Source organism: Gopherus evgoodei, chromosome 2, assembly GCF_007399415.2.
Source record: "Gopherus evgoodei ecotype Sinaloan lineage chromosome 2, rGopEvg1_v1.p, whole genome shotgun sequence".
Lineage (NCBI taxonomy): Eukaryota > Metazoa > Chordata > Testudines > Testudinidae > Gopherus > Gopherus evgoodei.
Window position 1 is genome coordinate 7461889 of NC_044323.1, and position 19832 is coordinate 7481720.

General features: G+C 47.0%; 1 protein-coding gene across 15 annotated transcripts in view; it reads left to right on the top strand.

Annotated features, from left to right (window-relative positions):
• Positions 1–321: 321 nt before the first annotated feature.
• The window catches only part of SEC22C (SEC22 homolog C, vesicle trafficking protein), an 84110-nt gene continuing 64599 nt past the window's right edge, over positions 322–19832 (top strand). For 3 of the 15 annotated variants that reach the window (XM_030549953.1, XM_030549951.1, XM_030549938.1), the window contains exons 1-5: positions 322–367; positions 2789–2969; positions 4475–4699; positions 4878–5256; positions 17842–18091. The gene's annotated coding sequence lies outside the window, so the exon portion shown is untranslated. Of the gene's footprint in view, positions 368–2788; positions 2970–4474; positions 4700–4877; positions 5257–8778; positions 8857–9347; positions 10181–14629; positions 15561–17018; positions 17101–17841; positions 18092–19190; positions 19277–19832 lie in introns of those variants that run through there. The other 12 variants (XM_030549940.1, XM_030549941.1, XM_030549939.1 and 9 more) reach the window with 12 other exon arrangements.

A 19832-nucleotide genomic window follows, 5' to 3' on the forward strand; every position in this document is an offset into this window, starting at 1 on the left:
GCCCACTGAGCGGTCTGACGTTCGGCCTGTGGAGGAGCTGCCTGGACCTCCCGACGCCCGGTACCCCGAGGAGTGGACCGGACCTCCCGACGCCCGGTACCCCGAGGAGTGGACCGGACCTCCCGACGCCCGGTACCCCGAGGAGTGGACCGGACCTCCCGACGCCCGGTACCCCGAGGAGTGGACCGGACCTCCCGACGCCCGGTACCCCGAGGAGTGGACTGGACCTCCCGACGCCCGGTACCCCGAGGAGTGGACTGGACCTCCCGACGCCTGGTACCCCGAGGAGTGGACTGGACCTCCCAACGGCGGACACCCTGAGGAACCCATGGTCTGGGACGCCCCGGACGACGCCGGCGGATGGCAGGTACCCAGCGAGGGGGAGGTTGGAAGTGGCCCGGGGGCAGCCGACCCCAGTCAGGCTGCAGGCTCGCCTGAGCCAGTGGCAGTGTGTTTCGGTCAGGATTCCCCACTGACCGTCAGCAGCGTTAACCGCTGCTAGGGCCCTGGGCTGGAACGCAGTGGAGAGGGAGGGCCTGCGTTCCTGGCAGACTCCCCCTCCTCCCTGGCCTGAGGAGGCTATCTCAGCTACCTTGTTGCTCAGCCCCTGCTGAAAGGCCTGAGCATAGACTGTGTGCTGCCCTGCCCTGCCTAAGGGCCTGGGCTTATATATATACTGTTACCTTGTTGCTCAGCCCCAGCTGAAAGGCCTGAGCATAGACTGTGTGTATTGCCCTGCCCCGCCCAAGGGCTGGGGCGTACTTATATACTATTCTCTCGTGCTCAACCCCACAGCAAGGGATGGGCCCAAGGCAGAAGGAGTGAGGTGAGCTGGTGTGGCTCCCCTCCCCCCTCAAGGAGGGTCGAGCCCCGGCCTCGCTCTACTACATTGACCTTGGGGCACTTGGCACCCCTGCAGTGAGTCTGCCTGGGCATGGCTCCTGGGGAAGCCAACAGGCCCTGTGCTTCAACTGAGTAATCAGCTCTTTCAGCCAACACTGTAAAACGGAGGGTTTATTACTTAACAGGCACACAATGTGGAACAGATTTGGTGGCAAGGGAACTGGTAACTTTTAGCAAATCCATCTTGGACTCCCCACCTCTGTCCCAACCACAGACTGTTTAGCTTCTAGCGACCCGACTTCCAGCACACTCATTGCTCCTCCTCCTGGTCTTTTGCTCACTTCCTGGTCAAAGTGGCACCTCGTTGCATCCCCCATCCTAGGTTTTAGATTACGAAGAGCACCTTCTATAGCTTACGTACAGGCAACTGGAGTAACTGTACCTGCCCTCAAAGGTCTTAGTGGGTCACATGTCCTTGTTCCTACCACCTAAGCATTGGTGCAACACTCAGGAAAACTAAGGCACCACACAGTATTTATGCAGAACAGTCAAAACTCACATAGACTCACTCACAACAATAAGTGGACCAGGTAATATATGCCAGCACCTTGGAAAATAAAACAGGGCTCTATGGAATAGTACCAGAAGAAAATGGATTATGATGAATACCGGAAGTGAAATAGAAACAAATAATAGGAGCCCAGTAAGAACAGGGCGCCTTAATCACAGAAGGAAATTGAAATTTTGAGTAAAAAGGAGGTAACCTCACCATAAATTTACAATTTTAAAAAAAGGGTTGGTGGGAATTATATAAAATAAACCAACACATATGTTGGTATCAAAAGGAAAAGGGTAATGTAGTAATAAATAACTGGGCCTATGGACTAAGGAATGTAATGTACTCGTGAAGATATAACTCATTTCCAGTACCAACAATATAAATAAAGAGTCCTGTGGCACCTTATAGATTAACAGACGTTTTGGAGCATGAGCTTTCGTGGGTGAATACCCACTTCGTCAGATGTATCTGACGTCTGTTAGTCTATAAGGTGCCACAGGACTCTTTGCTGCTTTTACAGATCCAGACTAACATGGCTACCCCGATACTTGAAACAATATCAATGGCACTCTCAGATAACTAAAACCTTTATGATTTACCCTAGATTAACATTGCCAAATTTGGGGAAAATAAAGTGAAATGATACAGATTGGTATATTAAAATACAAACTAATCAAGGCACACTATACCAAATAGACTTGTGAACTAGGCTGTAAAAGGTATGCTTGCTCGAAAGTATAAAATTGTTGAAAAGGCTGTAGAAAAAAGAAGATCTCAAATGTGTGCTTGGTATAATGTTGTGTCAAGTAACATAAAATGGAGTTAAATGGGCAATGTCGTTTTGATTTTGTAAAACTGCAGGGTTACTCCTTACATGTTTCTGTTTTGGATGCCAAATGTGTAAGCAATATTAAAACAAAACAAAACAAAATTGAAATGCAGTTACTGGTAATGGAGCACAGTACATTATACATAGCTTAGAACTGAAACCGAAGAATGCTATAGCCAGTTGAAACAGTCACGTTTTAGGAAGAGTGCAACCCCACGCTAAACTATGACAAGGGCATTGTGTTAACATACCTCTTTTGGAATAAAGTGCTGTGTGATCTTCAATGACCACAATTGATCAGGACATTGGTTTTAAGTTTTCATCCAAACACATGCCATTTCCAGCAGCACTGCGCCCTCTAACATCTCCCTGGGGCACTGATTTAGCATGGATTCACAGCAGGGAATGCTGCTACCTATTATATTGTCAGCACTTATGCGTCTGCTGTTGAGTCTTGCTTTTTGGGGTACTCTCAGATTCCTAACTAACCTCTATGATAGAATAAAATATATACAACATATTACAAATGTCTGTTAATTTCTGTTTGATGTTGGCAGATGGGAAACAATCACGTTAAAGGCTAATGTAGTGCATTGAAGAAGACTGCCTGAGCCAGGCAAATAATCCACATTAATAATGATGTCCAATGCAATAGGTAAACACAGACTTGGAAACACTTCGGGCAAAATTCAGCCTTGATGGAAGTGGGTGTCACTCTGAAAGATGTGGCCTACTGAGGTACTTCTCTCTCATACACAAATGCATTGTTGTACCATTTAGAAAACCATGTGCAAAATACTTTGCATGCTCTGTTGCTTCTTCCGGGAATTCAATTGCGTTGCACCTGGATAAAAGAGCTGGAAGTTTGGAATAGGGTTGACACACTGGTGTAAGGGAGAGCTATTGCATACATTTTTCTAAGGTCAGTATTGTCTCTTTGTAAATCAAAGGATGAGGGGGGAAAAGAAAGAAGATGGAAATTAGTTGCTTTCAGACTGTAAATCAGGGCTGAAGCTGGCCCATTGGGGTGACATGTTTGATGTGGAAATGAGAGTTGTCAGAACATCACTGGGAGGATGGTTGTCAACAATGATTACTTGGTGCACACGGTGACTGCCAAAGTTGGTATCAATTAAAACTGGCAACAGCAGATTTTTCTTTAATCACAGACAGAGTCTGTCAACACTTCGATAATAATTATTCATTAGCTCAAATTCAACAACCCAAGTTCATATTATTTTGCAGTTTTTACTCAGCCCAGCAGGGTACAAATCCAGGGAGCTCCTGAGCACCTGCCTTTTTCATTACTCCCAGTAAGAGTCACAGGCAGGGCCGGCGCTACCATTTTTGGGGTGCAAAAAATGAGGGTTGGCAACACCGAAATGTTTCATGAATTTGTGTCCATTTCACTGAATTGTTCATCTTATTTTCCTCCCTACAGATCAAAACATGTCATTTTGACATTTTTAAAACAATGCTTGGATTTTTTTGGGTCAAAACCACTTTTTGTTTTGGATTTTCCTTCCATTTTCCTTTTTTAAAAACCATAAAAATGTAAAAAAAAACCCACACTCAAAAATGAACAAAATGCCTGTGTGACCCAAAATGACTTTTAATTTTTTTTCAATTTGCCAAAAATTCCTAAAAAATTGTGTTCATGTTGACCCAAACAATTCTTTTGAATTGCCAGCAAACAAAAAAATCATTATTTACATAGCTCTAGTTCTTATCTAATTCAGGGATATGCTTAAAACATAATAAAGTTGGGTCTGCATTACAAGATTCAATTTGTTCCTCTGACATGGTTAAAACAATCTTATTATATAACTAGGTCCCCTCAGAAATTGGAAATTGTCCAGTATATCAGAGCAAACAACAAAGCTCTAGCAAAAATTGCCTTGGCATCTTTAATTACCACAAATGATCGAGAACTGAGTTTTACACATCCCATGAGTGTCCTTAACACAATGTTCTGCAACTGGTTCGGTGTTGATTCACAGGGAAAAGTACTACTGTACCTGCTGAAACCCTACCAGTTTCCTTCAAGCACTGATCCAATCTTACTCTGATTAGTTTATGAAGACTAAGGCCATAGTCCATGATACTATGTCTTGATCTTTTTCCATCAATAACACAATGCGCTTGTCAGCAATAATATAAAGCTAACAGCTCAGCTTTTAATCTTAGCTGTTGGATGGCCTCTGATGATGCTGTTTAGCCACTCTTTAATTCTTCTTCCACAGCTACAAAATATGGGATCATCAGCTGCTCAACATGGTGGCAGATATTTTTTCCTAAGCCATTTTTCTTTGATTTTTAAATAGCCTGACTGTAGTAAATGCCACAATTTTGGGGTTTGTGGCCTGACTCAATAAGCCTGCTTGACTTCTTTGGGAGCTTTGTTTCCTAAAGCTATCTGGACACCACCTAGCAGTCCCGATCCACGACTAGTTCTCCTATGCAGTAAAGTAATACATTAAAATAATATTATGTAAGCATGAGATTTGCTAGAATTTTAGACTCACCCCACCAAATAGTCCTAAATGCAAAATTTTATTTTGTGTGTATGAAATAATTTTACCATTTTAAATAGACACAGCTTTAAAAATTAGATTTACTTTCATTCAAATCATGCTTATTCCTCAGATCTCATTGTGATCTAAGGACCAAGTCACGTGACGTTTCCTCCTTCAACGATGTTTGATTTCTCCATGCCTGGAATATCTGATGGAGCACACCACTAACGTTGAAGTGTATTTTCAGGCATATGTAACTCAAATAATAATTGAAACTTCCCTGAATAATTCACCTGAGACCGAATGTGGAAAAAGTCACCCCTTAAGAAGTCCAGCTCCAGCTCTCACAGATTTTTAGGCACCTGACTCCACTACCCTCAGTCCAATGAGCTGATGGCCAGATTTAATGGGACCCTGAAAATGACACTGAGGACTTCTATGGATCAGCATCCCCAGGACTGGAGCAAATGCTTACCTACCCGCTGTTCATTTATAGGGAAGTGCCCTAGGTATGTACAGGGTTCTCCCCTTTCGAATTGTATGGTAGGAGAGTGAGAGGACCCCTGGACTTGATGAGGGCTGAGTGGGAAGGGATAGCCTCCCATGGTAATGTGCTGTCCTTGCGAGAGAGGCTCCCTGAGCTTATGGGTTTTGTCAGGGGGAGACCCCAGGGGCACAGACAGTGGGAGAGTTAGGTGCCTAGGCAAGGCCCCAGGGGAACAGGCGATGAGGAAGTTGGGTGCCTCAGCACGGCCCCAGGGGAACAGGCGGTGGGGGAGTTGGGCGCCTCAGCAAGGCCCCCGGGGAACAGGCAGTGGGGGAGTTGGGTGCCTCGGCACAGCCCCGGGGAACGGGCTTTGGGTTGGGGGGAGTTCATAGAATCATAGAATATCAGGTTTGGAAGGGACCTCAGGAGATCATCTAGTCCAACCCCCTGCTCAAAGCAGGACCAATCCCCAACTAAATCATCCCAGCCAGGGCTTTGTCAAGCCTGACCTTAAAAACCTCTAGGGAAGGAGATTCCACCACCTCCCTAGGTATCCCATTCCAGTGCTTCACCACCTTCCTAGTGAAAATTTTTTTCCTAATATCCAACTTAAACCTCCCCCACTGCAACTTGAGACCATTACTCCTTGTTCTGTCATCTGCTGCCACTGAGAACAGTCTAGATCCATCTTCTTTGGAATCCCCCTTTAGGTAGTTGAAAGCAGCTATCAAATCCCCCCTCATTCCTCTCTTCTGCAGACTAAACAATCCCAGTTCCCTCAGCCTCTCCTCATAAGTCCTGTGCTCCAGCCCCCTAATCATTTTTGTTGCCCTCTGCTGGACTCTTTCCAATTTTTCCACATCCTTCTTGTAGTGTGGGGCCCAAAACTGGACACAGTACTCCAGATGAGGCCTCACCGATGTCAAATAGAGGGGAATGATCACATCCCTCGATCTGCTGGCAATACCCCTACTTATACAGCCTAAAATTCCGTTAGCCTTCTTGCCAACAAGGGCACACTGTCGACTCATATCTAGCTTCTTGTCCACTGTAACCCGTAGGTCCTTTTCTGCAGAACTGCTGCCTAGCCATTCGGTCCCTAGTCTGTAACAGTGAATGGGATTCTTCTGTCCTAAATGCAGGACTCTGCACTTGTCCTTATTGAACCTCATCAGTTTTCTTTTGGCCCAGTCCTCTAATTTGTCTAGGTCCCTCTGTATCCTATCCCTACCCTCCAGCATTATCTACCACTCCTCCCAGATCATTAATGAAGATATTGAACAAAACTGGCCCCGGACAGATCCTTGGGGAACTCTGCTTGAAACTGGCTGCCAACTAGACATGGAGCCGTTGATCGCTACCCATTGAGCCCGACGATCTAGCCAGCTTTCTATCCACCTTTTAGTTCATTCATCCAGCCCATAGTTTTTTAACTTGCTGACAAGAATAGCGTGGGATACCATATCAAAAGCTTTGCTAAAGTCAAAGAATAACACGTCCACTGCTTTCCCCTCATCCACAGAGCCAGTTATCTCCTCATCGAAGGCAACTAGGTTAGTCAGGCATAACTTGGCATTGGTGAATCCATGCTGACTGTACCTAATCACTTTCCTCTCCTCTAAGTGCTTCAGAATTGATTCCTTGAGGACCTGCTCCATGATTTTTCCAGGGACTGAGGTGAGGCTGACTGGCCTGTAGTTCCCCAGATCCTCCTGCTTCCCTTTTTTAAAGATGGGCACTACATTAGCCTTTTTCCAGTCATCCAGGACCTCCTCCATTCGCCATGCGTTTTCAAAGAGTAGGGGGAACAGGGGGTGGTGGGGGAGTTGGGTGCCTCGGCCAGGCCCTGGGGAACGGGCGGGGGGGAGTTGGGTGCCGCGGCCAGGCCCTGGGGGAATGGGGGGCGGTGGGGGAGTTGGGCGCCTCGGCCAGGCCCTGGGGGAATGGGGGGCGGTGGGGGAGTTGGGCGCCTCGGCCAGGCCCTGGGGGAATGGGTGGGGGGGAGTTGGGCGCCGCGGCCAGGCCCTGGGGGAATGGGGGGCGGTGGGGGAGTTGGGCGCTTCGGCCCGGGGGAACGGGCGGGGGGGAGTTGGGTGCCGCGGCCCGGCCCCGGGGGAATGGGGGGCGGTGGGGGGGGTTGGGTGCCTCAGCCCGGGGGAACGGGTGGGGGGAGTTGGGCGCCTCGGCCAGGCCCCGGGGGAATGGGCGAGGGGAGTTGGGCGCCTCGGCCAGGCCCCGGGGGAATGGGCGAGGGGAGTTGGGCGCCTCGGCCCAGCCCCCGGGAACGCACGGCGGGGGGGGGGGAGTTGGGCGCCTCAGCCCGGCCCCGAGGGAATGGGCGAGGGGAGTTAGGTGCCTCGGCCCGCCCTGGGGGAATGGGGGGCGGTGGGGGAGTTGGGCGCCTCGGCCCGGCCCCGGGGGAATGGGCGAGGGGAGTTGGGCGCCTCGGCCAGGCCCTGGGGGAATGGGGGGCGGTGGGGGAGTTGGGCGCTTCGGCCCGGGGGAACGGGCGGGGGGGAGTTGGGTGCCGCGGCCCGGCCCCGAGGGAATGGGGGGCGGTGGGGGGGTTGGGTGCCTCAGCCCGGGGGAACGGGTGGGGGGAGTTGGGCGCCTCGGCCAGGCCCTGGGGAATGGGCGGGGGGGAGTTGGGCGCCTCGGCCAGGCCCTGGGGAACGGGCGGGGGGGAGTTGGGTGCCGCGGCCAGGCCCCGGGGGAACGGGCGGGGGGGAGTTGGGCGCCTCGGCCAGGCCCTGGGGAATGGGCGAGGGGAGTTGGGCGCCTCGGCCAGGCCCTGGGGAATGGGCGAGGGGAGTTGGGCGCCTCGGCCAGGCCCTGGGGAATGGGCGAGGGGAGTTGGGCGCCTCGGCCAGGCCCTGGGGAACGGGCGGGGGGGAGTTGGGCGCCTCGGCCAGGCCCTGGGGAACGGGCGGGGGGGAGTTGGGCGCCTCGGCCAGGCCCTGGGGAATGGGCGGGGGGCAGTTGGGCGCCTCGGCCAGGCCCTGGGGAACGGGCGAGGGGAGTTGGGTGCCGCGGCCAGGCCCTGGGGAATGGGCGGGGGGCAGTTGGGCGCCTCGGCCAGGCCCTGGGGAACGGGCGAGGGGAGTTGGGTGCCGCGGCCCGGCCCCGGGGGAATGGGCGGGGGGAGTTGGGCGCCTCGGCCCAGCCCCCGGGAACGCACGGCGGGGGGGGAGTTGGGCGCCTAAATCCCAGGAGGATCTGGCCTCAGGCTCTGAACGCTGGGAGCAGCTGCGGAAGGGGCCGATACTGGGCTGGGCCAGGGGCTCCCAGCTCCATCGTCCCTTTGCTGAGGAAGCTGCCCGAAGAGATCAGGCAGCCGCGGCGGATTGGCTCGGGAGGCGCGGCCCGGGAGAGGCGGGGCTCGGGAGTCCCGGGCGGGCTGAGCTCCAAACCCTTGGGCCAGGGAGCGCTTCTTGGCAGAGGCCCTTCGGGGCCTGGCCCTTTAAGAGCCAAGCCTCCAGAGGAGGACTCACCTGCCCCACGCCGTTCCCGGCATGCTCCGGGGTGGGGACTCTCTAGCCGCCGTCTCGGTAGGAGGGAGGGGCGGGTTTGTTTGTTGTGGGGCCGCCTCCTGGTGGTTGTGACAGGGCCCGCGGTGGGGACGGTAAGAGCCCTTCAGCCGCCAGCGCGGTGGGGGCAGGCTGAGGAGGCGGGTGGACGGGGAGGCTGGTGGGGCAGCTGAGGAGGGCGGGGGGCAGGCTAGGGGCCAGGCTGAAGAGGGTGAGGGGCAGGCTGGGGGGAGGCTGGTGTGGGGCTGAAGAGAGTGAGGGTCAGGGTGTGGGGGGGGGGCAGGCGCAGGGGGAGGCTGATGGGGCAGCTGAGGAGGGCGGGGGGCAGGCAGGCTAGGGGCGAGGCTGGTGTGGGGCTGAAGAGGGTGAGGGTCAGACTGTGGGGGGGCAGGCGCAGGGGGAGGCTGATGGGGCAGCTGAGGAGGGGGGGCAGGAAGGCAGGCTAGGGGGGAGGCTGGTGTGGGGCTGAAGAGGGTGAGGGTCAGGCTGTGGGGGGGCAGGCGCAGGGGGAGGCTGATGGGGCAGCTGAGGAGGGCGGGGGGGCAGGCAGGCAGGCTAGGGGCGAGGCTGGTGTGGGGCTGAAGAGGGTGAGGTGGATGCAGAGCTTGTACTGTCAATCCCAACCCCAAATCTTCAAAATTCATGAGTCATTCTCACAGAAAATCATGAGATTGACTTTAATCTCATGATTTTATGTAAAAACAATAGGTTTGGTGTTTTTATTTGCCTTCTGCATTTTGAACCTTTAGGGTGCCCTGAGGTCACATTTTGAAGCTTTCTCCACAGCCATGAGGGCTAGAAACTTACTTTTTCCTCTAAGAATGAAGTCTGAAATCACATATCCACTTGATTCCAGGAGCTGGGGCTTTAAGGAAAACAGTTATCGTGAGGCTCGTGACAAAATCATGAGAGTTGGCAACACTGCTGAGTGGATGTGCATGGAGGAGATGCCCTTGTTGGCAGCTCACTGCTGGAGAAAAAGCTGGTTACGGGAGGGCGATGTGTTAGGCATTAAATCTTGTCTATACTTTTTGTCAAGGTCCAGACTCCAGAGAAAATAATAATTAATAATTTTAAAAAATGATAACTTAATTGATTTCGGGGTCCATTCAACAGTGTCTGGGGGTCTGCATTTGGCCTGCAGTCTGCCTGTTGACTACTGGTTATAAAAACAACTGTGTTGGGACACTTGGAAATAGCACTATGTGCCCCTGATGTCTTGAAGATGTGGTTTGTGGATGGGATTGTATTGTGCTCCCAAATTGCAAAAATCCTGCTAGGTCTGGAATTTAGCTCTTCCTATTCTCTAAGAACAATTTTTGTTCTAATTGTTCACAATGTAAGTGTGACTTTGGAAAAGTGGGCAATTGAAGGGCCAATAGGTTTAGTTGCTGGATGCTTTTGGAGACTGCTCCTTAGGTAATTCAAGTCAACAAGACTCTATTTGCCTGAAAAACTATAATGATGTTAGAGAGACAAGGTGGGTGAGGGAATATCTTTTATTGGACCGATTTCTGTGGTGAGGTTAACCAGCATCTGAGCCACACAGAACTCTTTAGGTCTGGGAAAGGAACTCAAAGTGGCACAGCAAAATGCACAGTGGAACATATTGTTAACATGAGTATTTAGCACATATTGTAAGGGGACAGGTTTGAGTGGTAGCTGTGTTAGTCTGTATCAGCAAAAAAAGAGTCTTTTTGTGGCATCTTGGAGACTAACAAATTTAGTTGGGCATAAGCTTTCGTGGGCTAGAACCCACTTCATCAGATTTATGAAGTAAAAGATGCAGGAGCAGGTATAAATACATGAAAGGATGTGGGCTTATGACCGACTTAACACTTGGTAAAGCAACCCACATTTCTAAGATGCCACAAAGATGCCTCTTATTGTAAGGGACCATTCAAGGTAGAGAGGTTTGTTAACACCTCTGCAGTCGTAGGACCGAAAAAAAAAAGGAGTTTTTATGGGTTACAGATTGTTGTAAAATAAGCCATAAATCCAGTGTCTGTGTTCAGTCCATGATTTTTGCTGTTTAGCAAAGTAATGCATTTAAGCTCCCAGGCTCTTGCGCTGGTTTCCTTTAAGGGTGAGGACTGATAGTCAGATATTGATCACTTTATGAAAAGTGTTCACCCACAGGTGATAGAGTGTTTGTCTTTTATCATTTTCCTGTGTCAGCTCAGTTGAGAGTGTAGTGGTCATCTGGTTTCACCCACGTAGTTACTGGGGAATTGAGTGCACTGGATGAGGTATACCACATGTTGTGATTGGCATGTGTAGGATCCATTGATCTTGAAAGATGTGTTGTGGGGGGTGTTGATTATCGTAGCAGTGGAGATGTCTGCAGGTTTGCTTTGAGTTGGTATTTCCTGGTCTGTGGGGAGCTTGCTTCTGGTGATGAGCTTGGCGAGGTTGTGGGTTGTCTGAAGGCCGGAAAAGGGGGTTCAGGAAAGCTATCTTTCAGGATGGGGTCCCTATTGAATATGCGTGGAGGTGGTTTGATGATACCCTGTGTGGGTTCCAGTGTCGGGTAGTGGTAGGTGATAACAAGCGGTGAGGAGTTAGGAGGGTTTATTTCTGTATTGAAGCAGATTTGTTAAGGGTATTTGGGTGGCCTATTGCACGATGCAATCTACTTCTTTGGCGGACTATCCTTGTTTGGTGAAGACGGTTTTAAATGTGTTAAGGTATATATCTCAGATTCTGTGGTATCCAAGTGCTTGTCTGTAGAGAACAGATTTCTCGGTGTATTTGGGGTGTTTATTGGCTCTATGAAGTTAGGTGTGGTAATCCCTGTGTTTCATGTATATGGTTGTCTGCAGGGTTCCATGACTGAAGGTGATTGTGGTGTCCAGGAAGCTGAAGCTAGTGTGGGATTGTTCCAGAGAGAGTTTAAAGCAGGGGTTCTCAATGTTTTTTCTTTCTGAGGCCCCCTCAACATGCTATAAAAACTCCATGGCCCACCTGTGCCACAATAACTGGTTTTCTGCATATAAAAGCCAGGGCTGGTGTTAGGGTTTAGCAAGCAGGGCAATTGCCTGGGGCCTCATGCCACAGGGCCCCTGCGAAACTATATTGCTCAGGCTTTGGCTTCATCCCCAAGTGCTGGGGCTCAGGATCCAGGCTTCAACTCCATGCAGTGGGGCTTTGGCTTTTTACCCTGGGCTCTAGCGAGTCTAATGCTGGCCCTGGTTGGCAGCCCCCCTGAAACCTGCTTGCAGCTCCCCGGGGGCCTCGGAACTCTGGTTGAGAACCACTGGTTTAAAGGATGGATCGTGATTGTTGAAGTTGTAGTGGAAATCTATAAGGGATTTTAGGTTACTTTCAACCTCAGGACAGGCATCACTGAGGTATGTCATTGGTTTTGTTGTGCATTTATGCTATCTATGTGCTAAACAATCTGTTCCACCTTGTCTTTCACCGTGACGCTGGGAATTCCTTTCCCAGACTTGAAGAAGAGCTCTGTGTGGCTCAAAAGCTTGTCTCTCACAACAAGAGAAGCTGGTCCAATAAAAGATATTACCTCACCCACCTTGTCTCTCTCATAGCCGGGGACTGACCCGACTACAGTTATACACTCTGACAACACTGTTATATATAGTAAGGAAAGACAGATTCTTCAGACATGGGGGGTTACAATCCATCCAGAATACCTGCTTCCACAGAAAAGACAAAGGCCTCGCTCCAGCTTCCACCCATACACACACTCATCCTCTTTATTTTTATTTTTCTTTGCCTGAGGCAGAATATCAGCATGTGATCTGCAGCTCTGTTAAATGCGGATGAAGCTGTATATTTCCTTTGTTTGTTTAGACTGTTCTGTGCCTAATAGACCTAAAGAGTTATGAGCACCCCCAGCTCCCTCTGCAGTCAGTGGAAGCTGTTGGTGTTTGGTCCATTTCAAAATGAGATCAAAGGTGTATTACATGTAGCCAAACACAAATTTTAATCAAATGCACAGTCAAAAAACCTCAACTTCCTCTAAAGCTTTCCTGAGCACTGATGTGACTTTACCAACTCTCTCACAGTCCTCAGTGGGATTGTGTAGGTCTGGCGAAGGGCAGAACTTGGCGCAGTAATGGGAAGTTAGTAAATCATTGGGCTGAAATTGGCCTTAATGCAGCTTTTTCATAGGTAAAAGGTGACTCAAATGAGCAATGAGAAGGAGAACAGATACTCGAGTCAGGACACTCCAGTTTCCTGAGTGCTACCAACCTCCCGTTTTGACTAAACAAAGACAAACTTTTTCAACAATAGAAGAATTTTTTACTTAAAAGGACACCCAGGCAGCTTGTCTGCATCTGTGCTCAGAGCCTTTTGGGTGAATACATTTTCTAAATTGCAAAATATGAAAAAAGTTTAATGAAAAATGTATGGCCTGTTTTATAAATTGGAGCTCTAATTTACCTATGAAGGGGGTGCAATAATACTACAGTAAATGTCTAATTCAGTCATACACAATACAGTGACTAGTCTTTATGTGAGCCTTAGGTTAAAAAGCATATCCCTGGAATATTATTAGATGTAGGAGTGTATTTCATTCATGCTGAAATTTGACGTATCTTAGGTCTTATGTAAGTTCCCACCTACTTAGTTGAAACGTCCCTTTAAAAAGTTTGTGAAGTTATGTCTCATCTATACTGGTAGTATAACTGGACTGGCAAGATATTTTTTATTAAATATGTTTTAGTAGAGTGTGGTGAGGTACTATAAATGAAAATACTGTGAGCGGGTTATTGCTTTCTTAATTTTGAGCACCAGAATGTATGATAGGTGTTAAACAAAAACAGTAATGACATTGTCCCTGGCCCAAATACATTGTATTACCAGGCTTCAATTTTGAAACTGGATCTTTGAATGTAGTTGGCTTCAGAGAGGCTCTGCATATGCGCAAGGGTCTGCTACACAGATCCAGTGGCTGGATTGGGGCCTAAATTCAGACAACCGATCATAGACAGAAAAGGGGACTGGGGAAGAGGAGAGGTAGACAAGGGTTAGAGTAATAAGATCGTGCAGTTACTCAGGCAGGTACACATCCTGATGAGTCTGTTAGTTCTTAACAGAGATTAACTTTATCATGTCACGTGCAAGTGAATACATGCCATGATAATTTAAGTAAGCAGATGGGAGGTGGCTTGGGAAACAGGTTTTTGGAAAGCATTCTGTGCCTGTGGGGCAGCATGGAATGAACACAGGTAAAAGTGAGAGGAGAAAAATGAACGGGGTGTTGAGGCTGGTCTTGTAGGTAGAGTAGGCGGAGAGAGCATGCCTAGTTTTCAGCCTCGTTTGGAGATGTAGGTGGGTCTAAGGGCTTGTCTACATCAGAAAGTTGCAGCGCTGGTGAGGGAGTTACAGCGCTGCAACTTTGAAGGTGTACACATCTGCAGGGCACCACCAGCGCTGCAACTCCCTGTTTGCAGCGCTGGCCGTACTCCCGTTTTGTCTCGGGTGTAGAGGATCCAGCGCTGGTGATCCAGCGCTGGTAATCCAATGTAGACACTTACCAGCGCTTTTCTTGACCTCCGTGGAAGGAGGAAGCCTCTGGTAATCAAGCTGGTCTCCTTTCCCGGTTTGCTCTCTCGTTCCCGGAGCCCCGAGCAAGCAGGTCTCCTTCCCTGCGGTTTGCTGGGTGGCTCTGGGAACGAGAGAGCAAACCGCGGCGAAGCGGGTCTCCTTTACCGGTTTGCTCTCACGTTCCCGGAACCCCCCTTGAAGCCGCCCAACAGCGCTGCAGTGTGGCCACATCTAACACCACTTGCAGCGCTGATTGCTGTAAGTGTGGCCACTCTGCAGCGCTGGCCCTATACAGCTGTACTAATACAGCTGTAACAAACAGCGCTGCAAAACTTTAGATGTAGACATGGCCTACGTGTTTCAGTGTTTTGATGACAAGCTGTGGCTTCTCTGTGTATGACAGAAGCATGGAACAAACTTGTGAGTTAAATCTTTTTAAGGTTTGCTCTGTATTTTATGGGGTGACATTAGTGCCGACCTCTAATCCAGTCCCTACCAGATTTCTTACAAAGCCCCAGATCAGTCAAGAATATATGTCTCTGCCTTCTGCTCATGAGTAGATGCTTTTAAAACTTGTATACAATTCCTTAGAAAATGATGAAAAGTGGTTTATTCTAGGTAACGTAGCTATCCGTATTCTCATTACCATACAAATGTCTAATTCCTGTTTGAATCCTAAAATCTTGGCAACACTGGTTTGTTGAGGCAAAGAGTTCCAGGGGCTAATTACACCTCTACCTCGATATAACACTGTCCTTGGGAGCCAAAAAATCTTACCGCGTTATAGGTGAAACCGTGTTATGTTGAACTTGCTTTGATCCACTGGAGTATGCAGCCCCCCCCCTCCTCCCCCCGGAGCACTGATTTACTGTGTTATGTCCAAATTCGTGTTCTATCGGGTCGTGTTAATATTGAGGTAGCGGTGTATGTGATGTGTTAAAAGGATTTTTGATTTTATGTTTTAAATTTGCTGCCTTTCCATTTAATTGAATGTTCCCTTGTTCTTCTATTACAAGAGGGTAAGTAGAAGCGTCCAATGTACCTTATCTATACCATTCATAATTTTATATAGATCTGAAACAGTTATAGATAAATTCATCTTAATCTGTTAGCAATAGCACCCACTACCTGAGAACTCTGCTGTTTTGAGGAGCTGATCTTCGCTGAAAGTTAACAATGCTAATATTTATACTTCTGAACCAACAAATTTTTTTCAGTAGGTTAAAGTCTGGGCGTTTTGTGCACTGTTTGTTTTAAACATTGATATTACAAGAGCAGATGAAAGGTCAGTGTGATGTTTCACTCTCACATATCTTGTTTATCAGTGGAATGGGAGTAATTGTTAAATAGATGCTTATGGAAGTGTAATTATTTTGGGGCTTAGTGTTTGGGGTTCCCCCCCCCAATCAGTTATTTTAAACACAAGCTGTGAAACAAATAGTATCAAGAAACATTAACTGCTTTACCTTTTTTTACTCTCCATCTTAAAAGCTCAACAGTAACACTTCTGTAGTGTCGTTCAATTTAGCAAATGACTATTTTTCTCTTTATAATAGCATGCAAGCCCTATGTGGCTCTCTTTGTTTACTGTCACCAGGGTCACAATGGGGACCAGCTGCGGTCACTCAGTTAGGATGAACCTCAAAGAATGGGGCAGACAAACTCCAAAAAGCTGGTGGATATTCCAATACCTAGATTTACCAAGCCAGCATAAAACAACTTCTTTATTACCTTGGTGGTTACTCAGAAGTTCAGACAATACAGTTCCCTTAAAGTGATCCAGCCTCAGGCCTCCATCCAGGCACCTAAGTCAAATATGATGATTTCTGACAATCTTATTTCATCATATAAAAGAAAAGGTTCTACCAATTCCAAAGTACCGGACATATTACCTCCCAGGTTATTGAATATTCCAGATCTTACCCAAATACACGCTACAGCCAATTTTTATTAACGAAACTAAAATTTATTTAAAAAACGAGAATATGATTAAAAGATCAATATACATACAGACATGAGTTCAATCGCTGAGGTTCAGATTCATAGGAGAGATGGTGAGCTTTGTAATTGCTAAGAGTTCCTTTTAGAATCCAGTTCATAAGTTATAGTCTAATGTCCAAATATCATATTCAGGACGTACCAGCATAACTGGGACCTCAGTCTTGCGACTCAAGCTTCCCCTGATGAAGCTTAAGCAGATCTGAGATGACAGAATCAGGACCAAAGGGTCTTTTTATACAGTATTCTAGCATTCACTTGACCATGTAGTCCTCATTAATAAACAATAGGCTTTTGATGTAACATTTTGCTTAAACCCCAATTACACAAATTAACATAGGACAATTTATCCATTAGGCAGTCTTATCACAAACTTCAAAGAGACATATAGACAATTACATTATTTTACCAAAGATTCATCTAAATGTTAATATTTCATTTTGATCTCTGAATCAGTAGTAATAGTGACAGACAGGAACTGTCTAGATTACGCGGGTAGCATCTAAGATACACACAATTAATATTACTTTTAACGCAGGGGTCAGCAACCTTTCAGAAGTGCTGTGCCTAGTCTTAATTTATTCACTCTGATTTAAGGTTTCACGTGCCCGTAATTCATTTTAACGTTTTTAGATCTTTCTGTAAGTCTATAATATATAACTAAACTAAACTGTTGTTTTATGTAAAGTAAATAAGGTTTTTTAAATGTTTAAGAAGCTTCATTTAAAACTAAATGAAAATACAGAGCCCCCCGGACCAGTGGCCAGGACCCAGGCAGTGTGAGTGCCACTGAAAATCAGCTCACGTGCTGACGTCTAACAACATAGGTTTGTATTTCAAAGTTCTAGCCTATTTAGGATGCAGTGGCCCTAATTATCATTTCTAACTTGTCTTTAAAGGTCTGCTTGGTGTCATTCAGCCTGCAGGCTGTTTAACCCTTTCTGTCCATGAGTTATATTTTGTATAAGATTTGCTGCAATTATATAGCAGTGGTAGCAACAGTGGTTTGCATGGTTATATTTTAATTAGATAATATCACAACTTCATAGTTCTGATCAATATAATCGTATCACAAATGCCAGCACTATTCTAAGAATGGAGGATTTGCTCCCTCTGGTTGTCTAGTTTTATGAAAATAAAAATTGAATTGTGTGTAATTAGGGGCCTTACTCTTTTTTGATATGGTGGCCAGTTCAGCATACCAAACCCCATAGTTATACAGTGTAATTTTGACCATGATTGAGAATTTATTTACCTCGCCACATTAACTGCTTTTGCCTACGATGCGGAGTAATTTTTTTTAATATGAACTGATTGGAGAAAATACCTTCAAGTTCTCTGAAATGTGTGTCTTCCCCCCTTACTGTAAAACAAAGCTTAAATACAATTTGGGCATTAGATGTCCATAATATATACAATTCTGATTTCACACTAGATGATCGTTATGTCTGGGAACGCTAATATGCTTTGACTAGGAAGGAGGGCTGCAGAAAGGGATCTGGGAGTCATAGTGGATCCCAAGCTAAACATGAGTGAACAATGTTTCTTTTCCTTTTTTTGCTTTTCAGTTTCTTTCAGTTCTATGATTCTTCCTTAGCAGGCCACCTAATATCCCATGGAAGCCAATTAAGTGTCAAGCTCTATCTGGTACATTCAAGAAGCACAGCAGATATGTCCCTTAATAATGTACTGTGAGAATTCAGAAGCAAAAATACTAGAAGGCATCAACTTACACACCATCTCAGAAATAGAGAACTCGATGGATCATCTGAAAAAGCTTGCCAGTGAGCTGATCAGCATACTCCAATATTCTAGGAGGTATGCTTGCCTACGAAAATTAGTTTGCTTCAGGACAGACTCTTTGTACAGTAAAATTACAGGACTGGAAGGGACCTTGAGAGGTCATCTAGTCTAGTCCCTGCACTCATGACAGGACTAAGCATTATCTAGATGATCCCTGACTGGTGTTTGTCCAACCTGTTCTTAGAAATCTCCAATGATGGAGATTCCATAACCTCCCTAGACCAGTGGTCTGCAACCTTTTTTGTCTGGTGGGCGCCGGACGACGAGCCACTGAGGACTGTGACCAGGCATCCGCTGAAGTGCTGCTGAGAAGCGGCTACGTCAAGAGGTGTCCCCACCGAAAATCAGCGGCATTTTGGCAGCAACACCTCTTGATGCTGCTGCTTTTCGGCGGCATTTTGGTGGATGTTTGTCCGCTGGCCAGTACACGGGCGCAGATAGATGCCCCAACGAGCGCTATGGCGCTCGCGGGCACCACATTCAGGACCACTGCCCTAGACAATTCATTCCAGTGCTTAACCACTCTTATAGGAAGTTTTTCCTAGTGTCCAACCTAAACTGCCCTTGCTGCAATTTAAGCCCATTGCTTCTTGTCCTGTCCTCAGAGGTTAAGAACAATTTTTCTCCCTCCTCTTTATAACCACCTTTTATGTACTTGAAAATTATCATATTCCCTCTCAGTCTTCTCTTCTCCATACTAAACAACCCCAATTTTTTCAATTTTCCCTCATAGGTCATGTTTTCTAGACCTTTAATCATTTTTGTTGCTCTTCTCTGGACTTTCTACAATTTGTCCATATCTTTCCTGAAATATGGCACCCAGAACTGGACACAATACTCCAGCTGAGGCCTAATCAGTGCGGAGTAGAGCGGAAGAATTGCTTCTCGTGTCTTGCTTACAGTACTCCTGCTAATACATCCCGGAATTATTTTGCTTTTTTTGCAACAGTGTTACACTGTTGACTCATATTTAGCTTGTGGTCCACTATGATCCCCAAATCCTTTCCGTAAGAAGAATTAGGGTTGTCCCCTGTTTTGATTTTTATATAATATATAAAAAAGTACTGAACGTTTTTGGACACAAAACTTATTTCCTGTTTTTTTTTTACATTAGGAATTTAGGACTCGTCTGCAAGAGTAAGAATATGTCTTCAGTGCAAATTAAGGGCTGATTGCAACATGGGTTTTAAGTTAGCTTGTGTGAGTAGTAGCGAAGATATGGCAGCATGGACCCTGGCCAGGGCTAGCAACCCAAGTGTGTATCTAGAATCCCTGGCAGGCCAGTACTGGGGTGGCTAGCCTGTGTCAAAGCTCACACCACCATGGCCTCACTACCACTGTTATCCATGCTAGCTTTAATCTAGCTGGTGTGAGTATGTCTAACTGCACTGCAAACACACCATCATTTGTGGTATAGATGTACCTTTCTATGACTGACAGGAGGGCTAGTGGAAATGAGAACTAGTCGGTGTGAGTTAAATGTACAAGTGCTATTTTTATCTTTTAATATCTCTCCCAATATTCCTGAGATTTCTAGAGTAAAAAGCTATCAGGAAGAAACTGGTGAATACTTTCAGGGAAAGAACATTTTCTGGTCATTATTATACATCAGCAAGAAGCAGAAAAAGGGACAGTGCTAATTTTAAAAAGTGAAAAACAAAAAAAAACCCCACGCTTTTTAGATCATCTTTAAAAGATGATGGCAGTACAGGAAGTATTGTTGAGAAGCAGCAATGAAAGAGTTAAATTTATACTT